At 41.3% G+C, this 17,365-nt stretch overlaps 1 long non-coding RNA gene across 1 annotated transcript in view; it reads left to right on the top strand.

The window, feature by feature from the left end:
- The window catches only part of LOC147731520 (uncharacterized), a 480,898-nt gene extending 477,568 nt beyond the window's left edge, over nucleotides 1–3,330 (top strand). Inside the window, exon 4 of the long non-coding RNA XR_015308643.1 lies at nucleotides 3,268–3,330. This is a non-coding gene — a long non-coding RNA (uncharacterized LOC147731520). The remainder of the gene's footprint in view (nucleotides 1–3,267) is intronic.
- Nucleotides 3,331–17,365: the final 14,035 nt, after the last annotated feature.

Raw genomic sequence — 17,365 nt, forward strand, 5'->3', positions numbered from 1 at the left:
GCACACAGCTTTTTATCACTTCAGAAGTACTTAAGAGAAGGTAGGAGTTTGAAGCAAGCTTTTGACTTTTTCAACACCTTTATCTGAGAGATATGCATGCGCCATAAGAATGTCAGATGTGTCAGTCTAAACAAATAACAATTTAAATAGTACTTATTACGTTTTTTAATTGAATCATTTTATATCGCTACTCATCCCAATGTAGGGTGTCAGAGCACTTTACATCAGACACATACACACACACATTATTCATTGACAATAAATCATAGAAGTGTGTAAAATAATTAAGACAATGAGAGTTTCAAGGTGTAGGAGTCCACATTGTGTTTACTAATAATAATTATATGTTAAAGAGTGCATGGCTGGGAGAAGGGCATACATTCAGTATTTAAAACTTAACTTAGTGCTTACAGTTGTATCTACTTTAAATACGTAATTATTACCCAACGAACCACTTTAAGCAATTAACAATAGATTGAGAAAAACAATAAGGTTTTAAACCTATGCTTTGCAGTTTGCATAGAGGTCCTTGATGATTGCTTCTATGCTGTGCTATGTTATAAGGATTGCAATTTATGAACTGCAATTAAAAAAAGGATATTTGTGTCAAAAGCAGTAACTCACTTACATAAAATAAAAACCTGTCATCTGCATGTTAAACAATATGCTTTGCAGGAGACACATTAACCCTTTATGCTAATTTATTAGTCAAAATAGCGATTAGACTTATGTTTCTAAAACTGCGGTTAATGTTGGTTGGGAAAGTCCAGCAGTAAATTAAGATGCCTTTAAATTCAGTGTTTATCTTGTCACATGATTCAAAGACAGAGGGCAAAGGTCAGGCTATGTCATCTGATATATTACTATTTATTATTTATCTTGGGATTGATGTTTACTATTCTTTCTCTGACTGTAAAGTGAGTGGAGTTTTTAAAGTGAATTATGTGACAATATTGCTGAAGTACAGGGAGTGTGAAAGGAAAGGCTGTAGGATGTCATTTTTTTGCAGCACACAAGAAAATGTAAATACCTGAAAATGAACTATAGTATTGAGCAGTTAGGAAGGCAAACATGTAGCACATTTTATTGTAATTCAGAAGTGTGCTGGAAACAGAGATGTTAGTAGCATCAAACAAATCAAGACACTTTACTTGGTGATTCACAAAAGATAAATATTAATAGAAACCCAATTTCTATACATTATCATGTGTGCACTCTATAGATTTGTCATTAAAACTGCTTGTCTGTGAAACTTTGGTGGTCATATCAATGGACAATGTGCTATCTGTAAATGACAATGCGCTACACATGATGCTTTAGTGAGATATAAAAATCACCAAGCCTCATGGCCATTAAGGATAGGTGGGTCATGAATGTTTGCATTTCTACAAATTGACATGTGGTTCTTAAATAATTTGAGGAAGCACTGGACTAGACAAAACAGGGATCTCTCCAGCTAGTGCATTAACCACCAAACTTATCTTACCTTTTAGCGGTCAACCATCTTTGTATGATTTAAACCAAATCAAATAAAGTATTTTTACCACCAAAGTTATCTTATCATGATTAATATTCCCTGAGATTTACTGGGTGTACAAAGCTTCCTGCAGCAGGTGCCTTAACCCCATTAAAATGCTTCCTCTGCAACCAATTAAACCAGAACATATTTACTGTCATGTTTCTCCTTGTTGCATGTTCTTTTGGCATAGTTTAAAAAAAATCCATAAGTCTTGTGACTGGCTGCTTTTCATGACTCCCCCCTCATGACTCCACTCCCTTTTTGCTGCCAAATGTATGGGTTTCCGGAGTAATTCCAGCACTTTTTGCAGGTTCTTCTATATTACAGCATGTAACATCAATCAATGGTGGGAGTGCATAGAGACACATATTTTTTTGTCAGCTAATAGTTTATCAGTTGGATTGTTACAATGGAAAGATTGACACAATTGTAAATTAAGTCTACTAGCTTGTAGTTGTTATTTGCTGATGAAGGTTTAGATTAGAGGTATCATGGTTCCCTAATAATTAAAAAACATGTAGCCAAATTCTAAAACAATCTGTGGGGAAATTATTAGAGTAAGTCCTCCCAAGTCTCCAATCACCTGTCTTCCACAGTCTGCATGCGTTTCTAGTCCTGCACATCCTTCAGTTTTAAAGAGTCTTACCAAAATCCTCATTCTTACTATGAAATTAGCAATGTCCCAAGTGCGGTCTGACAAAAGGAATGCATGGTAACCTCGAATGGTTATGTGAAGTGGAAATAATAATATAAAACAAACATATGCTGTCTCTATAATGGTGCCACATGTTTTATCAATGTAACAATGCACACTCATTGTAGGGATTAAGCTATCGCTGGTAGGAACCTGACCTGTGAGGTGCAGGCTTCAGAGATATGTAAGGCTAGTGTTTATAGCACTTAACTATCTTTCCAAATTACTTTTTACATGCAGTAAGTGGCATTAGTTAAGCAAATGCATTACCAGGATGACTTTTGGGTTTAAAATTGTGGTCAATATTTACAGATTCATATATGATGTTTTGATTTTACATAACTGTTCTTGTGCAGATTCATTCTTTATCTCAGTTGTCAGATGATCTTCCAAGGTTTTTAGATATTTGCAAACAATTTGTTCCTCAACTTATAAAGGAAAATTATTTACACTTAGAGACGCAGTTGAACCTGTGGGAGCCAAAACTCTGCTTAGAATTGGTGGCTCTCGGTCTCCAATAAATGTGCATTTCTTCCATCTCATTTCGAGGTTGGGAAAGTCCTGCATGGCCTCCAGCGGAGCCTAAGCTAACTCAGTCAGTGGTGAATCATTGAGGTCAGCCCATTCACCACAGCCACTTCCTTTTATGGTGTGTTAGGTCAAAACAGTTTAGTGCAGCCCCCCAAGTACATATTTTTCTTGCCTGAGTGCACAACAGGCAGAGAAATTCAATAATGGTTGTTACACACTAGGCAAAACAAGCTGCATCTTAAATCCATTATATTTTGGTTCACAAAACAAACCCTTTTGGAGGAAACAACATTTCTGCTTTCAACAAAAGTGGTCAGCCAATATAGTGGACACGTTTAGGTAGGGTGGCTGGCATGTAACAGGATAGAGTCAGGACACTGCAGTCTAATTAACTCCTCCCCTAGTCTAAAAAAGTTTTTCATATACAGATGTTCTTTACTACAGCAATTGCATAAAAGGTACTCTAACAAACACCTATATATGTCTGTCATTTATTTTCAGAAATTGTGTTTTTTTTCTTTAGATATGCTGTATGGATAAATAAGACACTGGGGAAGGCTACCACACATCAACTGATAAAAATAAGGTAATACATATTGATAAAATATAGATATATTCATATTTACAATGATTATGTTAGTTATTATAAATGTTATTCCCATATTTTTCTATTGTTTTCAAGATATGTCACCTAGTTTCGTAAACAAAACATGAAGAGTATTGTTTCAGCGTATGTTATTTTAGAGCCCCAAACTCCAATTCAATATACATTTGTAAATCTCCAAATGAGCAGAAATAAGACTAGTTCCAGAAATGTATGCCTGTCTACTGAGTGCCCCAAACTTACTGATGTATATGCAAATTTTAAATGCAGAATATTCTGAGATGTGCTTATGAAAACAGAATAGAAATGTGTAGTTGCGTGGAATTAGGGCATTCATAAGTAATACCTGTGTTGCAAACGGTGACTTTGTGAATCTTTTGTAAGTTTTGCTTCCAGATTTTAATGTTTAGATTTTGTATTTTGGATGAGAGGTAACAGGAATTGAGGTTGTCCGCTGTTTTTGTTGCTAGAAGTGTACAACACCATTCATTGTGCTGCTAGAGCGAGGAGTAGGGCAGGCTTTCCTCTTTTGAAAGGAGTGGCACAATTAATATTTTTGGAGGGATTTCAAGCCTATCCTCAACCCTATACTCAGCAAACCATATCAAATGTGTTTATCAGAAATAATCGATTCATGGATATTAAAATTTATTCTGGACGAGTAAATCTTTTTAATTCTAACTAATAAGTGCATTTGCAATATATATTGTAGAGATATGTTGGTACTTGGAGCTGTATTTGTTATATTCTACTTTGCCTTTTTTTCTCAATGTGTGCATTTGAATCTGGAATCTTTAGAATATGCTGAAGATTTTAATACAGGTTTCAAATGTTTTTCATGTGAAGCCTATAGCTGTGGTTTTTGCAGGTGTACCAAACACCAGTGTGAATTGTTTCACTTGCTTTGAGTTTATACAGAATGTGTTTGTACATTGCCCATAAACCGTACTCTAAAAGATTTGCTTTATTATTATGTATCACAACCCTTTCACAAATGTTGTCTAACAGTATGTTATCTGGAAATGTACCCAATGGTTTTGCTGGCTATGTGAACACAGAGTATTATGCACAAGTCATTGATTCGCAATATACATTTGGGAAGCTTTGCATATATCATAATTTAGAACATCAGATCGCAAACTACTACGCAAGTGTGGACACACTCTAAGATCATATTCATTGTATTGTTAAAGAAGCTATTGAAGGTAACCTATGAGTGACTGTAAGCTGTCATGCATGATTCAGGCCTCTTGAAATCCTGAAAATGGAGGGAATACTTGTTTTAACACCTTTAAAAAGCTGTGGTGTAAATGAGTTCATCTGCTTTTGTGTCCTCCCCTGCACTCAGGGGCAAGGGCAATGCCTGCATCATGTATGCTTTAACCTATACCAACCACCACTTGGCATTGGTAGAAGGAATTCACAAGAAATGTTTTTAAGTCTACATTACCTGCTGAAAATGTAAATGTTTACAGCTAGATCCTGTTAGAAATGAGGATCTCCTGAAAAACCCGTGCTCACCCCCATGGTAGTTTGGCACGAGCCGACAAACTTATCTCAGAGGCATTGTGTAAAGCATTTGTGAACACATACAGTAATACAGTGAAAACACTACAAATGGACACCACACCATTTTAGAAAAATAAGTAATCTTTACTAGACTTAACACAAGACCAAACGACAAAACTCCACAATACAGTAATCAAAAATAAGACTGGTAGAAATAGCTTAGTTCAATGTAGATGGTAAATGCAACACTTTACTCTCAAAGTACCTTGGATACGTCACGCAAAACAAACAAAAGGGTCGCAGGGAAGGTGATGCGCCAGTTCCTTGCTTCGAGGGAGGTGATGCGTTGGTTCCTCCCTGCAGTGCAGGGGAGGTGATGCGTCGGTTCCTTACCGGAGAGGAGGTGATGAGTCCGTTTCTTACTGCATTCCAGTTACGATGCGATAAAATGGTGCTGCGATGCAATGCGACGATCCGGTGCGATGCAACAAAATGGCATCTTGGATGCGATTCAACAATGTGGATGCGATGTGTGCATGCCCGACGTCCGTGCGGTGAAATCGATGAACTTTGGAGCCGCAACGCAACAGGCCCTGCGACATGCTTCTCTGGGGATGTAACGATGACCTCTGCGGCACGCTTCTCCAGTGATGCGACACGCTTCGTCTGTGATGGGACGGCAAACAGCTGCAGTGGCAGTACGCTTCTTCGGCGATGCCACGGGCTCTGCTGCGGCGGTGATGCGCTTCTCCTCATTGCATTGCGCTTTCAGCTCCCAGGGACACGCAGTCTCTCAGAGGGACCAAACACACATCAGGCACCTCACTGCAAGTATAATTCCCAGCAAGGGAATTCAGGGGGAGCTGGTGGTGAAATCTTTGTGTCCCTGAGACTTCAGAACAGGAAGCAAGCTCAACTTCAAGCCCTTTGAGATCTTCCTCAATATGGTGAAAGTACACACAAAGTTCCTTTTCTCCTTTCATTGGCAATAGGTAACCACTGAAGGCCAACCCCAAACAGTCACCAGCACAGGGGCCAGTCTCCTCCTTCAGCTTCCTTGGTTTCTTTCCTCAGCAAAGGTTTGTCTTGATTTTCAGAAGTGATCTTAAGTTCTGGAGTCTGGGCCCCAATATTTATACTTCAAAATCCTTTGTTCTCTACAGGCAGAGAATGTCTGCACCTAGTCAAAACAAGTTCTGTCCTCCTGGGTGCAGATACCTGGAAGGAGGTGGAGACAGCATTGTTTGTGAGCACACCTGGCCCGGGGAGCTGAAAGGAAATCTCCTCCCCCTACCCTCTATTCTATTAGGGCTCAGGTCAGTGAAAGGAAATCTCCGCCCCCTACTCTCTATTCTATGAGGGCTCAGGGCAGTGAAAGGAAATTTCCTCCCCCTACTCTCTATTCAATGCAGGTGCTATTCAGCCCAGCCCTGCCCCATCAGACTGCAGGAGCCAAGGCCCTCTCCAGCCTCCTGTCGCTCACAAACCAGACATGGAATAAACAAACCCAGCAGAGACATACGGGATGGTGAGGCAAAGAAATACCTACTTTCTAAAAGTGGTATTTTCTAACAGAGAAGGTAAAAATCACCTTCACTTAAAGATGTATTTTAACATTTTGAGTTCAGGCATACTAAACTCGAATTTCTACCTTGTTCCCTGGGTCAGTTAGGATTATAAGATGTTATAATCAAACTGCCCATTCTGGCCTATGGGAACAGGTAGCCTTGCCATAGTGAAAAACTAAATTGGCTGTAATTCACTATAAGGACATGCCACACACATCAGGGCATGTCCTACCTTTCACATACAATGCACCCTGCCCATAGGGGTGACTGACAGGAGGAGAAGGGAAGGTTTAGGGACTGGCAAGTGCTTGCCAAGTCAACATGGCAGTCCCAGACTGCACACAGGCTCTGCAATGGCAGGTCTGAGCCACACTTTACAAGCTGTTTCTGTGGATGGCACAATTAGTGCTGCAAGCACACCAGCAGCATTTGATTTACAGGCCCTTTGGGACACATGGTGCACTGCACTAGGGTCTGACAAGTAAATCAAACAAGCCAATCATTGAGTCACTCATCCATTACAATAATTTACAAAAGAGATAATATGCACTTTAGAACTGATCAGCAGTGAAAAAGTGCCAAGAGTCTTAAAGCCACCAACAACAGGTCAGACAAAATACAGGAGGTAGGCAAAAAGTTCAGGGATGAACCTGCAAAAAGGACCAAGTCTAACAGATCTATTTTAAGTAAATGTATCTTATGAAGATATCCTGAAAATCAACCATCAAATCTGCATGCCTAGATCTACACAGGATATAACTAATTTAGAAAATTGTTCACATCCATTCCCCTGCAACCACAATATCTTTGGTGTACCGGATAGTGTGAGGTTTCTGAAACTGTATCTATTGTTGTGAGAAAAAATTATTTGAAGGTATTTCATGACTATCTAGAATATGTATGATCCTAGTGTTGGTATTATATAACTGGATTGATTTATTTACTAGACAATTATTGAACCACTCCTTCCACCATTTGGAAAAGACTAAGGAGCATATGCACAATCTGTATTTGTAGCACATGAGGTAGTAAAACTGTAGTACTACTGACATAGTGAAAAATGCTTTGCACTAACCTATGGGTTAGCATAGGTGGCCAACCCCTCCCCTATGTTTCCTATGCAAAGACCTCTTCACCAGTGGTGGAGATCTCCACATATGTACGCCTATATTTTACTAGCAAATGTGGGTGAGTCAAGGGGAGAGGCCTTCATATTGGTAGGAAATGTGAGAGCGTCAGGAGTGATTTTCTGAGAAATGGAGAATGCTTCCTACAAAATGAAAGGGATTTGGTCAAATTAAACGAAGGTTTTCAGAAGGTTTAGGCTTCTACAAACACCCATGTACCAACGAGTAAGCTCCTTGCTATGCAGAAGCTAAAGTTCTAAGTTTTCTACATCTCAAAATGTGTCAGACAGTTTGTAAATGTACTCAAACCCGGACTTGAAGTAGGCCAAGCACCAAATTTGGCCTCTCAAAAGTACTACAACACACTTCAATTGGAATATAATGGAGAAAGGAAGTTAAACTAACACTGCTGATGAACTAATGATAAATAAGTAAAGTTATTGTTTTAACATGTATTAATAAACATAATAAAAATGAAAACAAAGTAATTCTTCAAATTTTTGTTATAACATTAAAACTAATCAAAATTCATCCAACATATTTCTTAACAAAATTTAAAACATTGTATATAAAAGTAAAAATGTTGTGAGTGGTAATTTTGAAAAAAGTTTGTAAGTTTATTAATAAATTAAATATAGTGTAATACTGCATTACTTTATTCTCATTTAATTTAACGAATTAATGTGCCATAATATTCTATTTCTTTAGTTAAAATAAATAATTAAAGATGTGTAATATGTTTTACGATTAATACAACTTTATTAATTGTTCTTATGCTTTCCCACTCGGAGATCTCCGCCTCCGTCTGCAGATCTCCATCTACTTGTGAGAAGTAAAGTTGCCTGAAGTTACCAGCAGTAACTTTACAGTCATAAATCCTATTGCAAGAGGCTCAACCAAATAATGGACACATGTTAGTCTACAGTTAGGTATAAATCTTTAGTCAGAAATGATGTACAGCAAAAAAGTGCAAATGTCCACAGGGGTCTGATAGTAAAAATAAATGTGTGTAAATCAACATAAGTATATTTACCCTTATTAATATGCCTTCTGAAACCGCACAGCTTATAAATGATGAGTTACGTTCTCACAATGCATGGTTTCCATGGTCAGAACTCCTCTGCTTGCTTCCCAGCTAAGCAGGCAGGATCTGCACATGTACCCCCAATACTTGCTTTAGGCCACAGACCAGGACTGACATGGTTGCAACACTGTGCAACAGATCATGCACTTCGTAGTGTAATATGCTAAGTCCTTCCTTGGAAAGAGATTGGCAACTACAAATTTCCCACTAATATGTTACAGTAACATTTACGAGGGAAAAATGTTTTTCCTCTTCTGCCTGGGTAATAAAATAATACAAAATACAGGGAAGGAAATGGCATAACATGTATTACAGTTGGTGGAAATTAGCCAAACGTCTGCCACACCACCTTTTTGGTAGACTGCAGCCATTTTTTTAAATGGACCGTGGTCGTAGAAAAATCAGTCAAGTTATTACTTTGTTTCAAATTTGTATCTGGTGTAAGTAAATGATTTATTGGTTATTAAATAGTTCTTATCAATGAACAAACTAAATGTATTTGTCCTTCGGTAATTGTAACAATGCTAAAAAGTCTATCATTGCAGCAAACGGGGAAGACTTTGTAAAAGCAATAATTCTTGTGAACCATAATGTAAATTAAGCCATGGAAAAGGAAGTCTATGCATTGATGGCAATAGCAAAACAAAGGAGAGCATTGGTGTTAGTCAGGCTCTAAAAAATTTTTCTAGGGGCATATAAAAACGTCAGGGCGGAAATTCTAAAATGTAAGACTATCTTAAGCAAGATCCACACAACTAGACATCACTCCTGAAGACGCAATACAATGTTTCTGCCCCCAACAGAGTCAGGTTTGTGGGTTGGTACCCAATCTGCCCCCCCTGGAGGTAGTAACACAATGGGGATTTCCAAATGGTAAAAAAGAAAGGATGGGCACCCATCCTGGCATTAGGCCATATCCCACACAAGAATCGGCTATAGAGTCTTTTGGCCACCTGACAGAAGGCATATTTGGGTGAACTTAGGGGAGAGAAATCCCACTCGGCACCAGGGAAAGCATACATAAACAAAGGAGTGGGGTGTCTTAGCATAGCATTGGGCCACGCCCTCACCCCAAGAAGGGGCAATTCAGTCTTTCTGCCCCAATGGGGGTGCAGATGGATTAGCCCCCAAATCGCCCCCATGATGGGGAGAGAGCCCCTAAACACCAGGTATTAATTTGAAAATGGCCCCAAAACCAAGAAAAGGACAGGAGTGCCAACTCTTGAACCGGGGCCATACCCCCACCCCATACAGGTCAATACAATCTTTCTGTATTTCCTGGGGGAGGGGGAGGGGAAATATGAGGTTTGTGTGATGGGCTCCCAATCTGCATCCAAGGCTGGAAAGCCCATTAAGCACAAGAGATTTTACAAAACAGGGTGGGACGCAAAACTCTGGCATTGGGCCATGCCCTAACCTGTCCCCCAAGCAGGTAGATGGGGATCCTTTCATTGATGCCATTTTTAGAATACAAAACATAGGCTTACTTGCATTGCACTTTTTCCCAAAACTAAGCAAAATGTAGCTATAGTTTAGCTATTTTCTTGGTTCCTCTGGGGGAATCTACAAACCCTGGTGACCTTTAGAGTTCAAGATATTGGTAGAAAGGACAGACACTTGATGTGGATACCATTCATGGAATAACATTTATGAAGGTTAAAGCGTGAACTAACCCAAACACTCGAAAAAAGGCTTAGCCCGGGAAAGTCTTAGCAGGCAAGTCATTTTAAGGTATATGTCCATATACCTTTGCCTCGCGTGAGATTCAGCCATTTTCTTCCGTGGAGATAGGTTGGCATCACCAATCATTTTATTTTAAAATCATATGCCAACTGATTAGCTTTGTTATGGTAAACCAAAATACTGCGACATACAGAAGCGGGGCATCTTTGCGACGTATATCATGTCTTTAGGGTAAGCAACATGAGGAAAAATAAGTGCATCTACCATCTTCATCCCGTGACTGAGCCAACGATCAGATGGCATAAAAACGCCGGAGCAAATTACAATTTCCAGTTTTAGCTGTAAAATGCAAACATAAAACAATAAATGTAGTTTCTTTTTCATATGGCTGCTTTTATCTCTTATCAGATCAGCTTCATGTCATATGTGGGAAACAATGTCTGAGGCATAATGGATGAATCGGTATACTAGGAGAAAAGAGGCAGAGGGCAATGCCTTGGAGCGTTTCTTAATCAATGCTGATTAGTTGACACTGATGACTGTGGTTAATTACATTATTGACAAACCATTACCAGTATCATTGAACTTCCATCTGCTCAAAGTGTTTATTTTAGCAATTACTCTACAAAACAACATGGCGAATACCACTAAAAGTGTTACATATAGCTGCGGCATATGTTTTGTAATGGCCGGCAGTATACTGAAATAATTTGATGTACAGAACACTTTTTCTGACAATTAATTCATGTTAATACCATAAAAGCGCCAGGTAAAAATTGAGAAATGTGATAGGTTAGCAGGCTTGCAGAACCTATTCAGCAACCTACAGGAAAACAGTGTGTGAGGATAATCTCCCCTCCCCAGGTGTGTCCATAAGATTCAATTATTTCGTTTACAATAGATCATATTATTTGACATATGCTATTATAAAGACTGCGGAGAAGATAAGCGCTGTAATGCGCCGCCGTCCCTTTGCATTCCTATCTAGTCACACCAGAGGTCCGGATATATTCAGATGAGCTGCAATGTAGCCCCGGTTTTTCCTGAATACTAAATGATTCGTGTTTATAAAGCTTAGGCTTAAACAATTCATGTCTACTTTAAAGAATTTGCATTTATGTTGTATTGTGTGCACTCTTATCACAAGAGGGTCAAAGACGTTTGAGGAAATAATCTTTTTCTAATCAGTTTGTGAAACCATTCCATACAATTTCATTGCATGAAATCTGTTGACGTGCAATTTCTTCTTGGATTCTTTGCTAATGCATCTTTGAGAGAAAAAAAGTAGCGCAGTTGATTATTTAAAGTAACAGCTACCTTGTTCTAATGAGCTGTTGCTTCTGTTTGTCTAGAAAATTTGAATAGTAATACGAACGCTTTCTATTAAAGCCCCGAAATTCGGAGAGGGCCTTTCGGAATTTCCTCATTGAATCCTGCATTACTTGTAAATGGAACCAGTGCCTCATAAATAAAGGTGTACAGAAGTGTTATTGTTTTTCTAAGTACTTTCGTCTACAGGCAGTGTTTTACAAAGATTGCACGCACTCTTTGCGGTGAAAATGTAATGTTAGACACAACTTCATAGAGAACACCATTCAACAGCATATAGGATTCATGCTTACCCCACATAAGCACAAAGAGACAATGAGTCTCATGATGAGTTTGGTGGGGCATAGGAACGCCGAACCTCTGGTGGCTTTTCGAAGACTGCCACACTGTGGGACCGCTTGCATTATTACAAATGTGGCGGTCAGACTGCTCTTAAACCGCTAGTACTATTGGGATCAAGGATCCTGCTAGGCCGGCTGTCTGCAACTGCCTGTAATATGCTGGCAGTGCCGTTGCTGGCATCGTAGAGCATATTGCGAGTTTAATTTTTGTTGCCTTTTTCATGACGGTGAGCCCGCCATGAAAAGGGTGGCAGGAAGGCAAAAAAAGCATCTTAATCGGGCCGCCTGCCAGATTTGGGCCTGGTAGTGTATTCTGGGGTCACATGTAGTGCCCTCATGTATTTCCACCCCCCACTTCCTGCACGGTGTGGCATGTATGCCACACCATGCAGGAAGGTGCAGTTGGCAGTCTGACTGCAACAGGCTGCCTTACAGGCTCTTCTATGAGCCTTTCACACCACCACAGTCAGACCGCACCAATGCCGCCCGCCAGACCAGAATTTAACTCCTGATCTGGCGGGTGGTCGCACAAAGGGTTTAGCAGTCCTAGAGTGGACGGTTGAGGACTGCTACCTGCTGTAGGACTGCCAAACTCATAAACAGCCCTAAAGTGAATTCATGGAGAGGTAAAAGAGCCACGTTATGGGGCACTGAAAACTTTTTCCTAGTTGATCATTCAGTATGCACAACTGAGATTCTATGAATCCGCTGATGCCAACAACTGTTTTTGCAATATTAAAAAAAGCTGTTCACCTCTAGTGAACTTGTAGATGTAGAAGATACTTGAGAAAAAACTGTTAGATGGTCTCTTACGAAGAAGTAGGAGCTCTGATATCTTAATAAAGAGGAGGGCAGACTGTGGCTATTTTACATTTAACTCTTAGTATGTGAATTGCTAACAATAATACTGTACATTATCTTATTTAATGGGAAATTTTGAGCCAGCTCAATTCACTTTCAATGGAGGACATGCTCCTCTTTCTGTCTTAAAATATTTGTTTATGTGCACCCCAGTAGATCCTAATATTACTTTCAGATCAAGATTGTCTTCTACCTAAACCAATCCTCAGATCTTGTCAAAGCTTCTGCGTTCTTGTTAATTTCACAGGCTTACCCTGAAATGTGAGCATACCTGTCTGAAAGCCTTGAAGAGGCATGGCTTGTAGCTGTGGTGATCTATCTTTTCTTGTGGAGTAGGAGGGATACATTTGTCAAGTAACCCAGAAAATCCCTACCACCAGAAGAGCTCCTATGACCTCACTGCAAATAGCATGGGTGTAATACTTCATTCACAATAGCTAGAATTTGGTATAAATCTGATTGGTGCTAGAACAGATATGTCTTAATTAGGAGAATGTTCAAGGAAAGTAGGTACAACAGGTGAGGCAGTTTGAAACCACTGAACCACTTTTGACTCCATCTGTTCCATTATCTGGCTGGCTTGAATAGAACTCTGCACTGAAATGACATGTTTTTACTGAAAGATTGTGTTCAGTATCTTCGAAAGCTTCAAGACTGGCTCCCCTATCTAAAAAACATTGTGCTTTAGCTTCAGCTGTTTTTAGGTAATCAGAGTCCGTCTTGATGCCACCTGCCACTGACTCATGCTTGACTGAACTGAGCACCACAAATTCTTCTACATAAGGGGAATCTTTTTCTACTGTACCAGACATCCAGCCGCATACTGACCAGCCTATTCTTTCCTATGATATCTACTTTGCTCACAAGACTTATAAGCACCCTTGGCAGTGGCGTCACTAGGGTTGGTGTCACCCAGTGCGGGTAACTCATGGTGTCACCCCCTCATGACTTACATCATGAATCCATGATGCCCCCCCCAGATACCCTTACACAGCTTTACACCGGGACTAAAATGCACATGGCACCCGCGTGTCATGTGCAGCTACACACATGTCCTGGACAGTACAGGACACACACACTACGCATGGCACCAGTCTACCCATGCCCAGTTAGAGACAGGTTTACTGGCAGCACAAGAACCGTTCATGCCGGTTCAGGGCTACACTGTTTCCGGGCATAGCATGTTACGTCTGCACGGACTCAGAAAGATGCGCACAGTAACTTATGGAAACATGTCACCCAGGTGCAACTCACAGTCAGTGGGCAGTACGTTACACTTGCACACAATAGCGCAACTACAGACTAAAGCAGTTTACTGGGTATATCGCACGCTCAGACACAAGGAGCACAGGTTGTAATCACCAAAGGGCATACTTTAAAACACAGCGAAGGGAAGAATGGGGGTGCCACTTACCAGCTGTAGAGGAAGGCAAGCGTGCACCTGGTGCTGCAAAACCCTGGTTCACTTCCCCAGGTCGGTTAGCCAGAGTTCAGCCTGCGGGGACTTCTTTTTCCTTTGGTTTTCCTGAAATGATTCCTCTTGCCCGCATCGCATGAATCTCAGGGGCGGAATCTATCCTCCCCTTTCTTAGTGTTGGGTCGGGTTAGATTTTTGAGGCCTTGGAGTGTTTAGTACGCCACTTTTCTCTTGTAACACACTGTTTACTATCTCTCGCATTTTGTTTGCTTAAGATACTTCCATAAGTGCCACCATTGCCTATGTAACGTTTGTTCTTGTGCTTGAGTGTCTGCCATATTGTGCAGTATTATACCTCTAATTGTACTTTGTTTTCTCTTGTAACCTGCACACGTCACATTTTCCTCCTGTATTGCACCGTTTGCTACCTCATATATTTTGTTTGCTCACAACTGTCACTTTTGCCACATGTAACTTAACGTTTGCTTTTGTAATTTGTTCACTTGTTATTTTCTCCTCATGTATCATTACAGTTCCTATTGTGAAGCGCTCTGAAGCCTTTGGGTACAATCTGCGCTATATAGAAACGCATAAATAAACTGTTGGGGCTCGAGGACCGGTAACTGCAGGAAGGGCTGGGGGAGGGGCCCTCTGAATGTCTCCCCCTGGAGCGTTAGGAGGCAGGAGAAAGCCATCCATCACTGTGGAGACAGGCATGGGCAGACTCCAGCCAGGGGCGGATTGGCAAGGCGGGCATTCGGGCATGGGCCGAAGGGCCGGTGCCTCAGTGCCCTCTGTGGGCCGTTTTTTTTCTCCCCTGTCCCAGTCCACAGAGAGTGGACTAGGAAAGGGGAGAAAAAAAACGGCCCACAGAGGGCATGGAGACAGAGACAGAAAATGAAAGCAGCCTCACTGTGCAGCCAGACAGCGATTGTCAGCTGTGGGCTCTCCTTCACCCCTACCCTGCCAAGCAATCAAGCTGAGGCTGGGCAGGGGATTGTTTGCAATAATCGGCCTCCCAGGGGGCCAGGTGTTTCTCAGGCCTTTGAGCCATTTGCACCTCGGCCCCCTGGCACCCATGCAGCCCAGAAACGGTGTTAGTCTTAACACCTCGCCCACAGCCCTTCACATTCAGGGCATAGTGGGCGAGGAAGAATGGGTCTTGCTGTGGGGGCCTGGTGATGTTTGGAATTTTTTTGTTTCATTTATTTATTTATGCGATTTTATATAGCGCAGACTTTACAGAAGGTGTCAGAGCGCTTCACACTAGGAACAGCAATAATACATGAGGACAAAATTATAAGTGGACAAATTACAAAAGCAAACGTTAAGTTACATGAATCAAAAGTGACAATAGTGAGCAACCAAAATACATGAGGAGCAAACGATACATTACAGGAGGAACAAGTGATATGTGTGCAGGTTACATAAGCGTAGAAATTACAAGTAGAGGTATAATACTGCAATTAATGTCAGACACTCCAGCACAAGAACAAACTTTACGTAGGCAATGGTGGCACTTGTGCAAGTATCTAAAGCAAACAAAAGTGAGAGGTAGCATACAGAGAAAAGTGACGTGTGCAAGTTACAAAAGGGTACCATAGACAGGTACAAGGGTAATACTACAGTAAATGGTAAATACTCAAACTGCCAGAACACACTGGGAAGGCACTTCCCATGCACCAGCTTCACCTCAGCCTCCCCCCTGGCTACCTGGCTACCTGGCTACCTTGGATGACCCAGAAAGCTGTGTTTTGTGCTCTCCTGCCAGGACATTTTCCCAAGGCCTGGAGGGTTGATTAATTTACTAATTGCAGGGGCCTTACCTCTGTTCATGTGCTCCTGAGCTGAAGGTCTGGGGAGGGCTAATTAGGTTAGTAATAGCAGGGGCTTTGCTGCTTTTCAGGTGCTCCTGTGCTGGAGGGCTGGAATAATTTTGTGACAAAAAGGGGCCTTGCTATTTTTTTTAGTTGCTCAGCATGTAGGCCATTGTCACCTTGGCCCTGTGTCCTGTGCAAGAACAGTATCCTCCCACTTTCATTCCTTGTCTGTGCAAATGGTGTTTCATGAAAGGGCACGCCCCTTGAATGTGTGCCACGCCCCTTAAATATGGGCCACGCCTCTTGAATGTGGGCCACTGTTTTCTTCAGTGCCCGGGCCGAATTGTGATCCCAATCCGACCCTGACTCCAGCACTAGTGGGCAGCAGCATCCAGACTCCTGCACTAGCCCCGAAGGTGCTGCTAGGGCCTGTGTTACGTCCCTAAATATTCTCTATCGCTTAAACCAGGATTCAATCCTGTAGCCCTCCAGTTACAGACTCGGACCTCTAATAGAGGTTTCAAAAAAAAGTTATGGTATATTTGGGGGTTTATTTACAAGCCCGTTGCGCCGCCAGTGCCTCACTTTTAAAATGGGATAGTGACGTACCGGTGGCGCAAGCGACTTGTAAAGAAGCCCCCTTTTTTTAACCACGCCTTTGACCCTGATCCACGCTTACTCGCCCCGTCCCATTGTGCAAGACCCTCAAGCAGGCCCTGCAGACAGGCTCATACCAAAAGTGGTTCACATTGTTAATTTTATCCGCTGGATTAGGATGGTGAGTCCAACAGTCTAGGGACAGTATCTTATGAGGCTCAATCTTTTACACTCTTTCTTCCGATCCATTTTCTCTCTTTTCTCACTGACTTCAGGCCCCCCCACTGTGCTTACTTCCATACCTCTCGTGTAGCTGGAGACAGGCAGCGGACCTCAACCTTCAGAATCAGCCTCCTTCAGCTCCCTGTTGAAATGTCTAACCAGATAAAATGCCAGTCAGGCCCTAGGATACTGGCTTCGAGTGCCGATGTTCTCCTGCTTTTAAGACGTCACAGTGTAATTGCGCGCGTACACTAAACTCATACAGTCTCACTTTTAGTGCATGACCTATAGACAGCACTATTTGGAAATGGAGCGATGGTTGCCTTTCCCTATTTTCCAGATTTGCTATCTGTAACGAATATAATGAATGGGAGATTTTTCAAGGTAAGTGTCTGCGCTCGATACAGTGTACACTGTAGAGTCTGAAAAATAGGCTCACAGTTCTGCTCAGGTACACCA

This window comes from Lissotriton vulgaris, chromosome 2_1 (assembly GCF_964263255.1).
Source record: "Lissotriton vulgaris chromosome 2_1, aLisVul1.2, whole genome shotgun sequence".
In the NCBI taxonomy this organism is placed as follows: Eukaryota; Metazoa; Chordata; class Amphibia; order Caudata; family Salamandridae; genus Lissotriton; species Lissotriton vulgaris.